General features: G+C 42.3%; 1 protein-coding gene across 3 annotated transcripts in view; it reads right to left on the reverse strand.

Moving 5' to 3' along the window:
- LOC106581306 (SPRY domain-containing SOCS box protein 4) overlaps positions 1-11,869 on the reverse strand; it is a 45,288-nt gene extending 33,419 nt beyond the window's left edge. For 2 of the 3 annotated variants that reach the window (XM_014163270.2, XM_014163269.2), the window contains exon 1: positions 11,529-11,866. The gene's annotated coding sequence lies outside the window, so the exon portion shown is untranslated. Of the gene's footprint in view, positions 1-11,528 lie in introns of all 3 variants that reach the window. The other variant, XM_014163273.2, reaches the window with a different exon arrangement.
- Positions 11,870-14,253: the final 2,384 nt, after the last annotated feature.

Consider the following 14,253-nt stretch of genomic DNA (forward strand, 5'->3'; position numbering starts at 1 on the left):
CTAACAAGCAATGAATATCAACAAATGTGCACACGGCTAGGGTCGCTTTGATCTCAAAAACACATTTCACGACATCGTGATTGAAAGACCGCCCGTCTGACGCGCTCTGCAGAGACTGAGAGGACAGTGTGCAACACGTTGGATCCGGAGGACACGGATCCAATTCTGATCGGAGCAGCCTAATTGTTTGATCTGGTGATTTTTGTGAGGCAAGTCGGCCAGGGTAAGGCTGGTCGGCCAGGGTGAGAATTCTCTGTCCATCTGTGAATAGGAGCCTCGAGACACTGTCCTGTGTTTGATCCAGGCAACGGGTCAAAAAACAGATCTTTCACTTGGGACAGTGCTTTGTGTTAGAGTTGGCTGAACCCAAGTGGTCCTCCATGCTACTCTATCTAATGCAAATGAGAAACGTGATGAGCTGTCACTTCGAGACAGGAGAGGAATTATACATATTTCTCAAACTTCCCAGGGCCAACATCTGCTCTTGCTCGCTCTCTAGTTATCATTGTTACCATCACTCATTAAATCAACCATTTTCTTTTGTTATCTTTATAAGCAGCTACTCGTGATAAAAGAACAAGGTTAGAAGTGCCCGTCTCAAACTATAATTTTTTTTAAAACATTTTTTTAGAGACTCAGGGAGGGAAATTGCAATCGGAGTCTTTTTAAAGAATTCTCTCTCACTGCCAGATCCATTTTTTCCCCCAGTCTTACTCCCATGTCGCCACACTCTGTCTCCCCCTCTTTTATTGATCCCTTTCTCCCTCCATCCCCTTCTCCTCGTCTCCCTCCACCCCTCTCTCTTTGTCTCAGTATCCATCTCTCCATTCCAGTCTAACTGTGCTTTCCTGCCCTCTCCTCCTTTAGATCAGACTCATGCAAAACCCTATCAGTGGTCTGATTTGGGGGGGTGAACATGCTGTACATCAAGATTAACATCAAAGAGCCTGCCGACTGACTTATACACAATTACCGGAATACAAATGTGAGTAGATATGTAATTGGTCTCATTTTAGAATATCCAGGACCAGAAAGATGAACAATGCATTTGGATTGTCATCCTACTCTTCACAAATATAGATGGTTACCAGAACCAATGTACCAATATAGACATGAATACGTGCTCACAGCAGTCAATATGCTGTTGTGTGCATGTGTAGGGTACCATAGCTTCAGCATGCATGTTCAGTACAGCAGGACTCCAGAAATGTGTGGGTGCAAGTCTCTCCGAGGATCTGGTAAAGAGATGAATGACTGTTCTGCTACATCTCTCCTCCACTATGGAAAGAGGTATCCATCGCCTGTAAGTGTGGTGTGTGGAGTGTGGTCTGCGTGTGTACGGGGGGCACGAGTTCAGGCATAGGGACTCAGATCACCACATCAAGTTAAGTGCATTGAAATGCCTTTCTTGCAATATCAATGTAGTACTAAAAATAACAAGGGAAAGGAGCCCCACTCAGGTGACAGTTAATTAGGTACAGAACCTGTCCAGGAAAATGGTTAGCTCCTAAGACAGTGAGGCACGTTGGCGTGGCTTACTATATAAAACAGGGAAATAACGGCGCAGTACAACAGTGGTGTGCAGAACGGCATCTCAGAACGCACAAGTTGTTGCCTGCTGCAATAGCCCATCCATGACAAAGACTGACCACACACCGGGTTCCACTCCTATCAGATAAAATCAAGAAGCAGCTCCAGCGGGCATGCAATCACCAACACTGGACAAATTAAGGAGTGGAAAAACATTACCTTGGCCGACGAATCCCGGGTCCTGATGTGTCATGCTGACGGCAGTCAGGATTTGGTGTAAGCAGTCCATGGCCACATCCTGCCTGGTGTCAACAGTATAGGCTGGTGGCGGTGGTGTAGTGTGGGGAAGTAGCAGCAGCGTAAATGATGATTGTATGCGAGTGTGTGTAGCCAGTATAAATGTGTGTGCATGTGTTGGAGTGTCAGTGTAGAGTCCTGTGAGTGTGAAATACCACATCACACAAAAACAACCAGAGGCCCCAAGTTAGTTGACAACATACGCAGCAAACCATCTACCTGTAATCACACACACACACACACACACACCACCTTCCAGTTTGATAGCTTACTCTGGCAACCAAGTTTAACCACTGGTTGTTTAGACCGTTGCTTCTTTACATACTGGTCATGCCGTCTGATTATAACCTTCATTTACATGAAATTGGACATAGCAGATTACAGAAAACAAAAATGCATGCAAACCTGTTGTCATCGTTATTATCACAGGACACAAGTGACATCAGTAAGAGTAGCCTACAACTATAGTACAAAAGTGGCTTTGAAAAAGCAATTATCTTTGTGACCGAGTCTCTCTCACACACACACACACGCACACACACACTAATGGTGCAGACCAAGCGAGTTAGTCCAAAACTGATTAAAATGCCTGTGGACAGTAAATGAACATGGGAGTCATGCCACAACTTGAACAATTAAATTAAGACTACTACAGTGATTATACGATATTACACTGTGGGAACACAAGGCCTTTAAATTGTCCCGCTGTCCCCCTTACAGCCCAGTGTGTCATTCAGTGACCTATCACTTTGAATGGGATTTCTAAACATTACCATTTGACTGACTCAGCAGTGTGTGTGAGGGGAGGGACAGGGGGCTACAGGACACACAGGCACAGCCGATGGGACTAGTGCTAGTGTGTCACGACTCTGGACAGCTGCTGGCTGACGCAGCACTGTTGGTTTGTGTGGAGATTAAAATGCATTCATCACCTCCATCATGATCATACAGGCTCTGAGCAAGGTGGAGCGGAGGAACTTCTGCCTGCCGTTCCTCCTGGACCGTGCGTATCCCTCCTGAGCTCCGATTGAACAGACCGACGGAAGAGGATGTGAAATTATTTGTGCTGTTCTGATAACATTAATGTTCCTGGAAGCTATGTTCCCAAGATGGTGATCAACATGAGTAGCGTGCCCCTGTCAGAGGGAGGGAGATGCAGTGGCACTGACTGGCAGTATAAAGACGACAAAATGTAATGTTGGTTGCTATTCTTCAGAGTCCTTCAAATGAGTTTATCAATCACTGTCACTTAACTGTTATGGCATGTCAGTTGTGACATTGTGTTTGTGAGAAATAGAAGGCAGGTGGGTAAAAAGTAAGAGACATTAAGACTAGAAAGAGAGAGGGAGGGAGCAAGACTTTTGTGAGAACGAGTAAAATAAAGTGAGAGGTCATTATGCACTCTACAAAAATATAAAAACGCAACATGTAAAGTGCTGGTCCCGTGTTTCATGAGCTTAAATTATATCTGAAATTTTCCAAACGCACATAAAGCTTATCTCTCTCAAATTTGGTGCACACGTTTGCATCCCTGTTAGTGAGCACTTCTCCTTTTCCAAAATAATCCATCCACCTGACAGGTGTGGCATATCAATAAGCTGATTAAACAGCATGACCATTACACAGGTGCACCTTGTGCTGGGGGCAATAAAGCCACTATAAAATGTGCAGTTCTCTCACACAACGCCATAGATGTCTCAAGTTGAGGGAGCGTGCAATTGGCATGTTGACTGCAGGAATGTGCACCTGAGCTGTTGCCAGAGAAATGAATGTTCATTTCTCTACCATAAGCCGCTTCCAAAATCATTTTAGAGGATTTGGCAGTACGTCCAACTGGCTTCACAACCGCAGACCACGTGTATGGAGTCGTGTGGGCAAGCCGTTAGCTGATGTCAATGTTGTGAACAGAGTGCCCCATGGTGGCGGTGGGGTTATGGTATGAGCAGGCATAAACTATGGACAACGAATGCAATTGCATTTTATCGATGGCAATTTGAATGCACAAAAAGGTATCTGTATTCCCAGTCGTGAATTCCATAGATTAAGGTCTAATGAATCCATTTAAATTGTTCTGCCTGCGGATAAGGAACCCTGACCTGTTCACTAAATGTGCTACCTTGTCCCGGACCTGCTGTTATCGTCTCTCACACACACCTTGGCTATGTACTGTAATAGTCGCCTCCCGGCACAGCCAGAAGAAGACCACCCCTCAGAGCCTGGTTCCTCTCTAGGTTCCTGCCTTTCTAGTGAGTTTTTCCAAGCCACCGTGCTTCTACATCTGCATTTCTTGCTGTTTGGGGTTTTAGGCTGTGTTTCTGTACAGCACTTTCTGACATCAGCTGACGTATTTATAAAGCCCTTTTTGAATTTGATTTATTGATCTATTTCAATTGACATTTCCTCATATAAACTGTAACTCCGTAAAATCAATGAAAGTGTTGCGTTTATATTTTTGTTCAGTATACATTCTGTATGTTACCACAGTGGTTTGTTGGGACGACTGATTGCTGCTCCACATGAGGCCTGTGACACGCCAGTCATTTGCAACCTCATTTGTCACAATAAATTACCTAAATATCACAGCAGCAATAGAGTTGTCATGGCGATAACCGCACGCATCAAAGTAGCTCAGAAACGTTGCTTCTTCTGCGTCATAAGCTCCTAGAGTCAGTCAATCCCTGAATGCAGTTTTAGAGTTTTTTCCCCCTCTGTGAAAGAAACATGGAAGTAGCTGAAACAAGCTGCCAATGCCTCTCTCAGGATGGCCCTGCGCCACACCAGCCCCCCCTACTGAGACTCAGAGGGGGGCAGAATAACCTGATTCATGGTCATATAACCTGCTCACAACAACGATAGGGTGTCCTGTCAGTGTCAGTGCAGCTAGCTTACTTTGTGGTAGGGTACAGTGAAAACAATATAGCTATCAACATTAACACCAATTGACAGAGTGGGCTGAAGCAGGATTGTGACAGGGTAGGCAATTCTGTTTCCCTCAACACACCACCACTCCATTGAACACACACTTAGGAAGCACGGACCCCGTGTGTGATGTTTATTGCAATACAGTAGTCACATGCACACCCTGTTTGTACTGCATGTGACAGTAGGCTATGCAACAAACACCACAATATAAACTGGTTCCATTATAGTGTATTCAGAGGTGGTGTGCTGAGAGGTGTTCCATCACAATCTTGCCTCCAGGATCTAGCACACGCTCTCAAATTAAGTCTACCACTCACTGGCTGTCCTTAGAGGCAGTCTAAAAGATAAGACAGGAAAAAGCACAGTTTGCAGAACACATCTAACACACCCCATACACACATCCTTTAAGGTGGTCACAAAGGGTTTATAGACAGCTCATTATTAGTTCATATGTAGTTTAAGGTAAATCCACACAGATAGACAAAGACAAACTCAATGCCCAAAGTATAGGTCGAGAAATCAGCCTTCTTTGCTCTGATCCAAGCTATCCTGACTTCTGAGGTCAATCCTCATAGACCAGGAGAGGACATTCTGCCCATTTGACTTTATTAGGATCCCCATTAGCCAATGGCAACAGCTAGTCTTACTGGGGTCCGACAACAAAAAAGACATTACAGAAAAATAATTTACATATATTTGAAAACATTAACATGTAGGGTGCATCTATCAGTTACACATACGTGTCAGTACATACACACAACAAGTAGGTCACATGGGGGAGAAGCGTGCCATGAGGTGAAGCTTTGTTCATTTTTTAAAATCAGGTTTGCTGTTCACTTGCACTAGATAAGATGGAAGGGAATTAAATGCAATAATGGCTCTGTATAATACTGTATGTTTCCTTGAATTTGTTCTGGACCTGGGGACTATGAAAAGTGTGTGTGTGTGTGTGTGTGTGTATATATATCAGCGCTGTGTGCAAGTTTACTACACAAACAATTTGGAATTTCCTACACATGAATGTTTCTTATAAAATCAAGAAGTGATACAGTCAGTCTTTCCTCAACTCTTAGCCAAGAGAGACTGGCATGCATAGTTTTGATATTAGCCCTCTGATTACAATGAAGAGCAAAATGTGAAGCTCTGTTTTGAGCCAGCAGCAGCTTAACTAGGTACTTCTTTGCAGCCCTAGACCATGTGACTGGACAATAATCAAGATAAAACTAGTTAAGTTTTAGGACTTGCTTTGTGGAGTGTGATGTCAAATAAGCAGAGAATCTCTATCACGGACAGACCTCACCCCAGATTTACAACCATTGAAGGACTGACCCCAATTAGTCGACTGGTCGATTGTTTGGTTTATCGAGAGAGAGAGAGAGAGAGAGAGAGAGAGAGAGAGAGAGAGAGACAGTACCAGTCAAGTTTGGACACAACTACTCATTCAAGGGTTTTTCTTTATTTTTACATTGTAGAATAATATTGCAGACATCAAAACTATAAAATAGCACATATGGAATCATGTAGTAACCAAAAAAATTGTTAAATCAAAATATATTTTAGATTCTTCAAAATAGCCACCCTTTGCCTTGACAGCTTTGCACACTCTTGGCAATCTCTCAACCAGCTTCATGAGGAAGTCACCTGGAATGCATTTTAATTAACAGGTGTGCCTTGTCAAAAGTTAATTTGTGGAATTTCATTCCTTGTTAATGCTTTTGAGCCAATCAGTTGTGTTGTGCCAATGTAGAGATGGTATAGAGATAGTCTTTTACCAAATAGGGCTAAGTCCATATTATGTCAAGAACAGCTTAAATAAGCAAAGCGAAACAGTCCATCATTACTTTAAGACATGAAGGTCAGTCAATCTAGAACATTTCAAAAAATGTCTTCCCTGCGGCTCAATTGGTAGAGCATGGTGTTTGCAACGCCAGCATGGTGTGTGCAACGCCAGGATTGTGGGTTCGATTCCCACGGGGGGCCAGTACATTATTTTTTTTTTTAAATAAAATAAAATGTATGAAATGTATGCATTCACTACTGTAAGTCGCTCTGGATAAGAGCGTCTGCTAAATGACTAAAATGTAAATGTAAGTGCAGTCACAAAAACCATCACTATGATGAAACTGGCTCTCATGAGGACTGCCACAGGAAAGGAAACCCAGAGTTACCTCTGCTGCAGAGGATACATTCATTAGAGTTACCAGCCTCAGAAATTGCAGCCCAAACAAATGCTTCACGGAGTTCAAGTAACAGACATCAACATCAACTGCTCAGAGGAGACTGCATGAAATCAGGCCTTCGTGGTCGAATTGCTGCAAAGAAACCACTACTAAAAGGCCAAGAAACACGAGCAATGGACGTTAGACCGGTGGAAATCTGTGCTTTGGTCTGATGAGACCAAATTTGAGATAATTGGTTCCAACCGCCGTGTCTTTGTGAGATGCAGAGTAGGTGAACGGATGATCTCTGCATGTGTGGTTCCCACTGTGAAGCATGGAGGAGAAGGTGTGATGGGTCTTTGCTGGTGACACTGTCTGTGATTTATTTAGAATTCAAGGCACACTTAACCAGCATGGCTACCACAGTATTCTGCAGCGATACACCATCCCATCTGGTTTGCGCTTAGTAGGACCATCATTTGATTTTCAACAGGACAATGACCCAACACACCTCCAGGCTGTGTAAGGCTATTTGACCAAGAAGGAGATTGATGGAGTGCTACGTCAGATGACCTGACCTCCACAATCACCCAACCTCAACCCAATTGAGATGGTTTGGGATGAGTTGGACTGCAGAGTGAAGGAAAAGCAGCCAACAAGTGCTCAGCATATGTGGGAACTCCTTCAAGTCTTTTGGAAAAACATTCCAGGTGAAGCTGGTTGAGGTAATGCCAAGAGTGTACATCAAGGCAAAGGGTGGCTACTTTGATGAATTTTAAATATATTTTGATTTGTTTAACACTTTTTTGGTTACTACATGTCTCCATGTGTTATTTCATAGCTTTGATGTCTTCACTATTATCCTACAATGTAGAAAATAGTACAAATAAAGAAAAACCCTTGAATGAGTAGGTATGTCCAAACTTTTAACTGGCACTAATATATAATTTTTTGAAATGGCACACAAGACACCTGTCTGATTCACGCCCATCTCAGTGAACTAATTAATTGCAGAGGCCTAGACTAATCCATTGCGGTGGGGATGGCACAGTCCAAGAAGGTGAGTGTGGCTAAGATGCACAATGCACGTCTCTCTCCAGAATGCACGTCTCTCTCCAGAATGCACTCTGTTCCGTTAATTTGTGAAAACTCATTGCTTCACAACTTCATTGTGTGAATTGTTTGCATTTGATTGTTAAGGTCTATCAATTCCCCATTACATATCTCACCAGTAGTACATTTACCGTTAATTTCTAACCTACAATGTTTGTTTGGTGTGGCTTCTACCGTTCTCATTGTCAGAGTGGGCATGTTGTTTGCAGAGAACACAACCTATGCTTGTGAGAAACAAGTTTTGGTTCATTTAATCCCATTCACGAGTTTTGTCAATTTAGTTATTGTCTTTTGCGTGGACACGCACCCGATTATACAGAGGTAGGCCTATCGGTTTCCTGGCCTGCGTGCAAATGTAGGCATATAACGCACCACCACTAATGAGTTGTGGAGCTTCTCAAAGTAATGTTTTCTTCACCTCAAACAGCAAGCAAACAAAGTCTGTTTTTACATTCATTGAGAATGACAATAGTTCCTAAATGTATTTGGGGGGGGGCAGCTCTTTCCCTTTCGATAACCCCTCAGCATGAAAAGGGAAAAATGTAATGCTCTGATCCAGTGAAGACGTTGCAAGTTTACTAGCACAAGCTTTAATCAAACAGCGTGCTTAAAGCATCAGACAAGCTCAATACATATAGTTGCTTTTATTAAAAAACATAGGGTGTGTCTATATGGAAAAATAGCCATTTAAACATTTTATGGTCAAATGAACAGATTACTTTCAGTTGACCGAGATTGTCAACATATTGATTCAATGGTTTAGGACTGTCCCGATTAAAAACAATCTAAAGTAAAAGCCAGTCATTTAGTCTCAAAAGCCTCACCATTCATTACCAGATTAAACGGAGGACTAGAACTTAGCGAATGATTTGTACCTAATACATTGCTCTTAGTTTTAGAGATGTTCAGGACCAGTTTATTACTGGCCACCCATCCTAAAACTGACAGCAACTCTTACAGTGATTTCACTAGCTGTGGTTACTGGTTTGAAATTAAATATATGTTTAATATTTATCATTTTAATTTTAACATTTAATATATATGTGCAAATCAGATCTAGTTGTTTAAAACATGTAATATGATATAATGCCTCTATTTATAGTATTGAATCATTACCGTACATGGACAAAGGCTTTTTTTAATGCCAGTGGCAGGTCATTGGTAAAAATAGAAAAGAGGGCCTAGAGAGATGCCCTGCGATACACCACACTTTCCATGTTTAACATTACAGAAGCTTCCATTAAAAAATAGATTGCTATATCCTGGATTCTGAGCTGAGGTTGAAAAATCATAACAGGTTATGGTCAATAATATCAAAGGCGGCACTGAAATCTAACAGTACAGAACCCACAATCCAAACACACCAAAAAAGTTGTGAAGAGGGCACGACAACGCATTTCCCCTTCAGGAGACTGAAAAGATTTGGCATGGGCCCCCAGATCCTCAAAAGGTTCTACAGCTGCACCATCGAGAGTATCCTGACCGGTTGCATCACCGCCTGGTATGGCAACCACTCGGCATCTGACCGTAAGGCGTTGGAGGGTAGTGCACACAGCCCAGTACATCACTGAGCCAAGCGTCCTGCCATCAAGGACCTATATACTAGGCAGTGTCAGAGGAAAGCCCCAAAAATTGTGGCTCCAATCACCCAAGTCATAGACTGTTCTCTGCTACCACACGGCAAGCGGTACCAGAGCACCAAGTCTAGGTCCAAAAGGCTCGTTAACAGCTTCTACCCCCAAGCCATCAGACTGCTGAACAATTAATCAAACGGCTACCCAGACTATTTACATTGACCCCCCTCCTTTGTTTTTACACAGCTGCTACTCTCTGTTTATTATCTATGTATATATTCACTTTACCCCTACCTACATGTACAAATTACCTCGACTAACCTGTACACCCGCACATTGACTCAGCACCGGCACATAGCCTCGTTGTTGTTATTTTGTGTTACTTTTTATTTCGTAAATATTTTCTTAACTCTACTTCTTGAACTGCATTGTTGGTTAAGGGCTTGCAAGTAAGCATTTCACGGTAAGGTGAACAACACCTGTTGTTTTCGGGGCATGTGACAAATAAAATGTGATATTATAAAAGTATTTCAACCAATCATTAGTCATTTGTGTCGGTGCAGTACATGTTGAGTGCTCTTCTCTATAAGCATGCTGAAAGTCTTAATTTGTTTACAGAGAAATAGCTTGTGTGTTTGGTCAAAAATAAAAAATATCCAACAGTGTGCCTATTTCAGCTCTGCATCTGTGTGGTCATGATGCACTATGGATGTCGCCCACCCAGATGGCTATATGGTTCATAGGTCCCCTGACATGACGGAGGTTGTGGGTTCAAACCCCAGATGTTAATAATTGAGTATGGGGGCTGTGAATGGTTCTATACTAGGAAAGATCTGAATACTTCCACCCCATGGGATCATTCATTGATTAGGCCTATGCAACAGCCATCAACTGGTAATGGTTTTCCATATAAATGGGTTAGTTGTAGGCCTAGTCAGAAGAGTAAGCAAGGAGGTTTAATGTACCATTCACTAAGACACATTAAGGAAAGAAAAGCACATCAATATGATAACTGGCTCATCCCACGGTAATCCCGTCAGACACTTCATCTGGAAAGTGCTCGTGCCCTGGAAGGGCCAGGTCAAGCAGATGGTGTGGTTACCATTACTCCAGGAGATAAAGCATTTACCATTTAAAAATGGCCAATAAACTGCAACAGATCCACTTGAATAGGCGTCCGTTTTGGTAAACCCACCCCCGCTGTAAAATATCTCCCCTGTTTGCCCACCTGTCTGTAGAATCACTGACTACACTGACGTAAAATCATCTGGGACAATAGGAAACTGTCCAAAGCAGGGTATCAAATAGCAAGCAGACATGCAAATTCTGCAAAGAAGTAGACTACCATACAGTGGCCTAATACTTAAAGCAAAAAATTGCTTTCCTGATGTAAGTAATAACCATTACGGTGGCCTAGTCCGTGTCCCAGTTTTCGACAGAATGAGGTCCTGAATATTCTACATGTTGTCAACAATATATTTTGGGGGAAATTATGTTTATCTGCTTGTAGCCACTCAGAACCTTTTCAGAATATCGTTTCGAAAACATTCGAATCATAATCAGTTTATTAATATTTTGTCATTATTTCCCAAGCTATTGTAAACGGTGGGATGAGTTCATTTAAAAAAAAATGTCATTACAAGTAAATGCCAAAGACTCAAGTTACCAAGTTACCAAGCCTCACTTCCCAGTCGACGTCATTTTATTTAAATAAAGTCCTAAATTAGCCTTCTCGTACGAATGGCTTATTGAGTTGCTGCAGCTTCATAAAAACAACAAAACATACCCAACACAGTGCGACAAAGTTGTAAACATTGCCAAGTTTTCTAAACATCAACAATAGAGAGCATATTGAACAACACTATCAAATGTGTTCAAACATTATTATATTCGACGCAATAAAATTCAAACTGGCAAGACATATTTTACTTACGTTCCAACGCAACAATGTAGCCAAGAGCCTCGCCTCGCGATCGACAAAGCCCTCACGACGCCAAGTTCTCTCCTTTAGCATAAAAAAAAACGTTGGACTTTTTTCTATTTTGCGTCGAAGATAATCATTTTATTTCACCCAAGCCTTACTAACTTAACTATTCTGTGCTGTTTTATCGGCGAACTCTCTCTATCTACCGATACGGGAATTCGCGACGGGCGGATTCTTTGTTCCGCGAGCCATTCCGTGGAAATCACCGTTCATGTGTCGCTGATACGCACTGATTGGCCAAGTCGCTCGAAGGATAGGATCCGCAATAGGTGATGGCTAGGGCAACAGCAGAGCCATTTCTATCCGCAGTCCTAAAGTCAGTCTTTTTTTTCGTGGCGAGGATATAATAATTCGACTAGCTAGTTTTGCTCACAACACTGACCTCGGGGAGTGAAGAAGTATCCTAGTCTAAATTTGACCACGTCAAAGTGTTGAGAGAGAGTTAAAAAATGGTCAGGAATTGAAATGACTTTTTCTATGCAACTAGCTTAAATGTTACTAAATAGCATAGGCCTACATTGCCAAATATTGGACTAAAGGAGATTAACGTTACTCCTTAGTCCAAGTACCTTACATGTTGTGTTTAAGGGAACTATACAGTCACCTCTCATGGCAGACCTCGTGGATCTGCTGCTGTGGGTTTGGGTTTTATGTTTGACAAAAGTACAAAGTGGAGGGGGAGCAAGGGCATTTAGGATCTTAAATACAAGACGTGTTGCTATATTGCACAATATTTCCCCAACTCAGGAGCTTATGTTTTCTGAGGATGTAACAATGATTATGGCTATTGGGCTTTCTATCAAGCACTTTGAGAGCCTGTTTGTAAACAGACTGAATAGGTTTTAATGTTGTACAGCAAGCTTGGGCCCAACTAGTCAACCAGTTTGTTAAGTGGGGAAGTATCAAAGTATCAACAATTTCGTATGAATTGGAAATGAGCTAGGTTGGATTTGACTTACCTTTCTCACCTGCTTTTTAAAAGAGAGGTTGGAATCAAGTATGATGCCAAGGTACTTAAAATCAGATACCACCTGGAGCTTCTCCCCAGACACACAGACATCTGGCTCAGGGGCATCTGTTGCCCTCTTTGTGAAGAACATATAGACAGCTTTTTTCACATTGAGTCCACTCTGTCTTCCGTCTGTTTTCTGTAAACAAGCACTGTAACATTGAAATATGGCCCCATAACCCTATAAAGGTGTGTATCAATTTCATCTTTTGTTTTTTGAAAATGATTTCTTGACAATATGAAAGATAAGGCCCGCAAGTGATGTGTGTTAATGTTTGCACTAAGTGTTGCGGCTCTTAACATAGCTCCCCTACAGAAGATCCCGTCGACCAATGACTCTTATGTGTAAAGTAAGGAAACTTAGACTCATGATCAAGGGCTAAGGCCTACACAGCTATAGCCTTGAATACAGGCATGTAGGCTCTTATCCTAATAGGCCTACAGAGAGTGAGATAGGCCTACATGAGGTAGACCAGATAGTAGACATAGATGTTGTGATTTAGGGCCTATAGATTCTGACCTAATGGGCAGGATATCGAAATAGCGCAAAATCAATTTCAATGAGGCATAGAGTTGAAATCAATAATAAATATCACCATTGATCACAAGTCATTGTACAACCATATTGATTATATTTTGTCATTATACACATTACCATTGATCGCCCAACACTATACGTCTAAGCGCTTGATTGTATACACCTCAGAATTGTTAAAATGGTGTAAGGGGTAGGCTTATGCTGTGCTGTGCTCAGCCTGCATATCCATGTGTGTGTGTGTGTGTGTGTGTGTGTGTGTGTGTGTGTGTGTGTGTGGTGGTCAGACTGCCAGATGAATCTGTTCTCATTGCTGTTGACACCTGACATTACAGAGCTGTCTGCTCAGCACTTTTATTTCCCCTTGTGATTTGATCCATAGAACTATGTCAATTCTCTCTTTCTCTCTCCCTCTCACTCTCTCTCTTTCTCTCTCTCTCTCTCTCTTTCTCTCTCTCTCTCTCTCTCTCTCTCACACACACACACACACACACACACACACACACACACACACACACACACACACACACACACACACACACACCCACAGAGTGTGGGGCTATGAATCATCATCATCAGTTGGATGTTTATGTGTTAGAGCGACCATCTCGCTGGGGCTGTGAGCTACAGACAGACTGTGTGTGTGTGTTTCTCATAATCTTTTCATACTTTACCCCAGCCTCCTAGAAATGTTCCCACCACCACTTGCTGAAACTTCTTCTATAGACTATAGACACCCACGTCTCTCACTGTCTCCGCTCTGTCTCTGCCTGCGTCTGCCTTTCATTAGCGCTTCCTTTTCTTTTCTCCTCTTAATTCTCTCTTATCACTATGACATTTCCTCCCTGGGGTGTCACTAAACCAGATTGATTTGATCATCATGTATTGACAGTCAAATGCCACCATGAAGATTTCTGCTCATTAAAAATCATGAAAATGAGTAACAGCCTGTATTGCTTCCGCTGTGCTGAACTTTCTTTCACTTTCCCTTATATGTGGGCCAGTGTTTTGTTTTCATTTAAGTGTGTGTGTGTGTGTGTGTGTGTGTGTGTGTGTGTGTGTGTGTGTGTGTGTGTGTGTGTGTGTGTGTGTGTGTGTGTGTGTGTGTGTGTGTGTGTGTGTGTGTGTGT

The sequence above is a fragment of the Salmo salar genome, chromosome ssa20, assembly GCF_905237065.1.
Source record: "Salmo salar chromosome ssa20, Ssal_v3.1, whole genome shotgun sequence".
NCBI classification, from domain to species: Eukaryota; Metazoa; Chordata; class Actinopteri; order Salmoniformes; family Salmonidae; genus Salmo; species Salmo salar.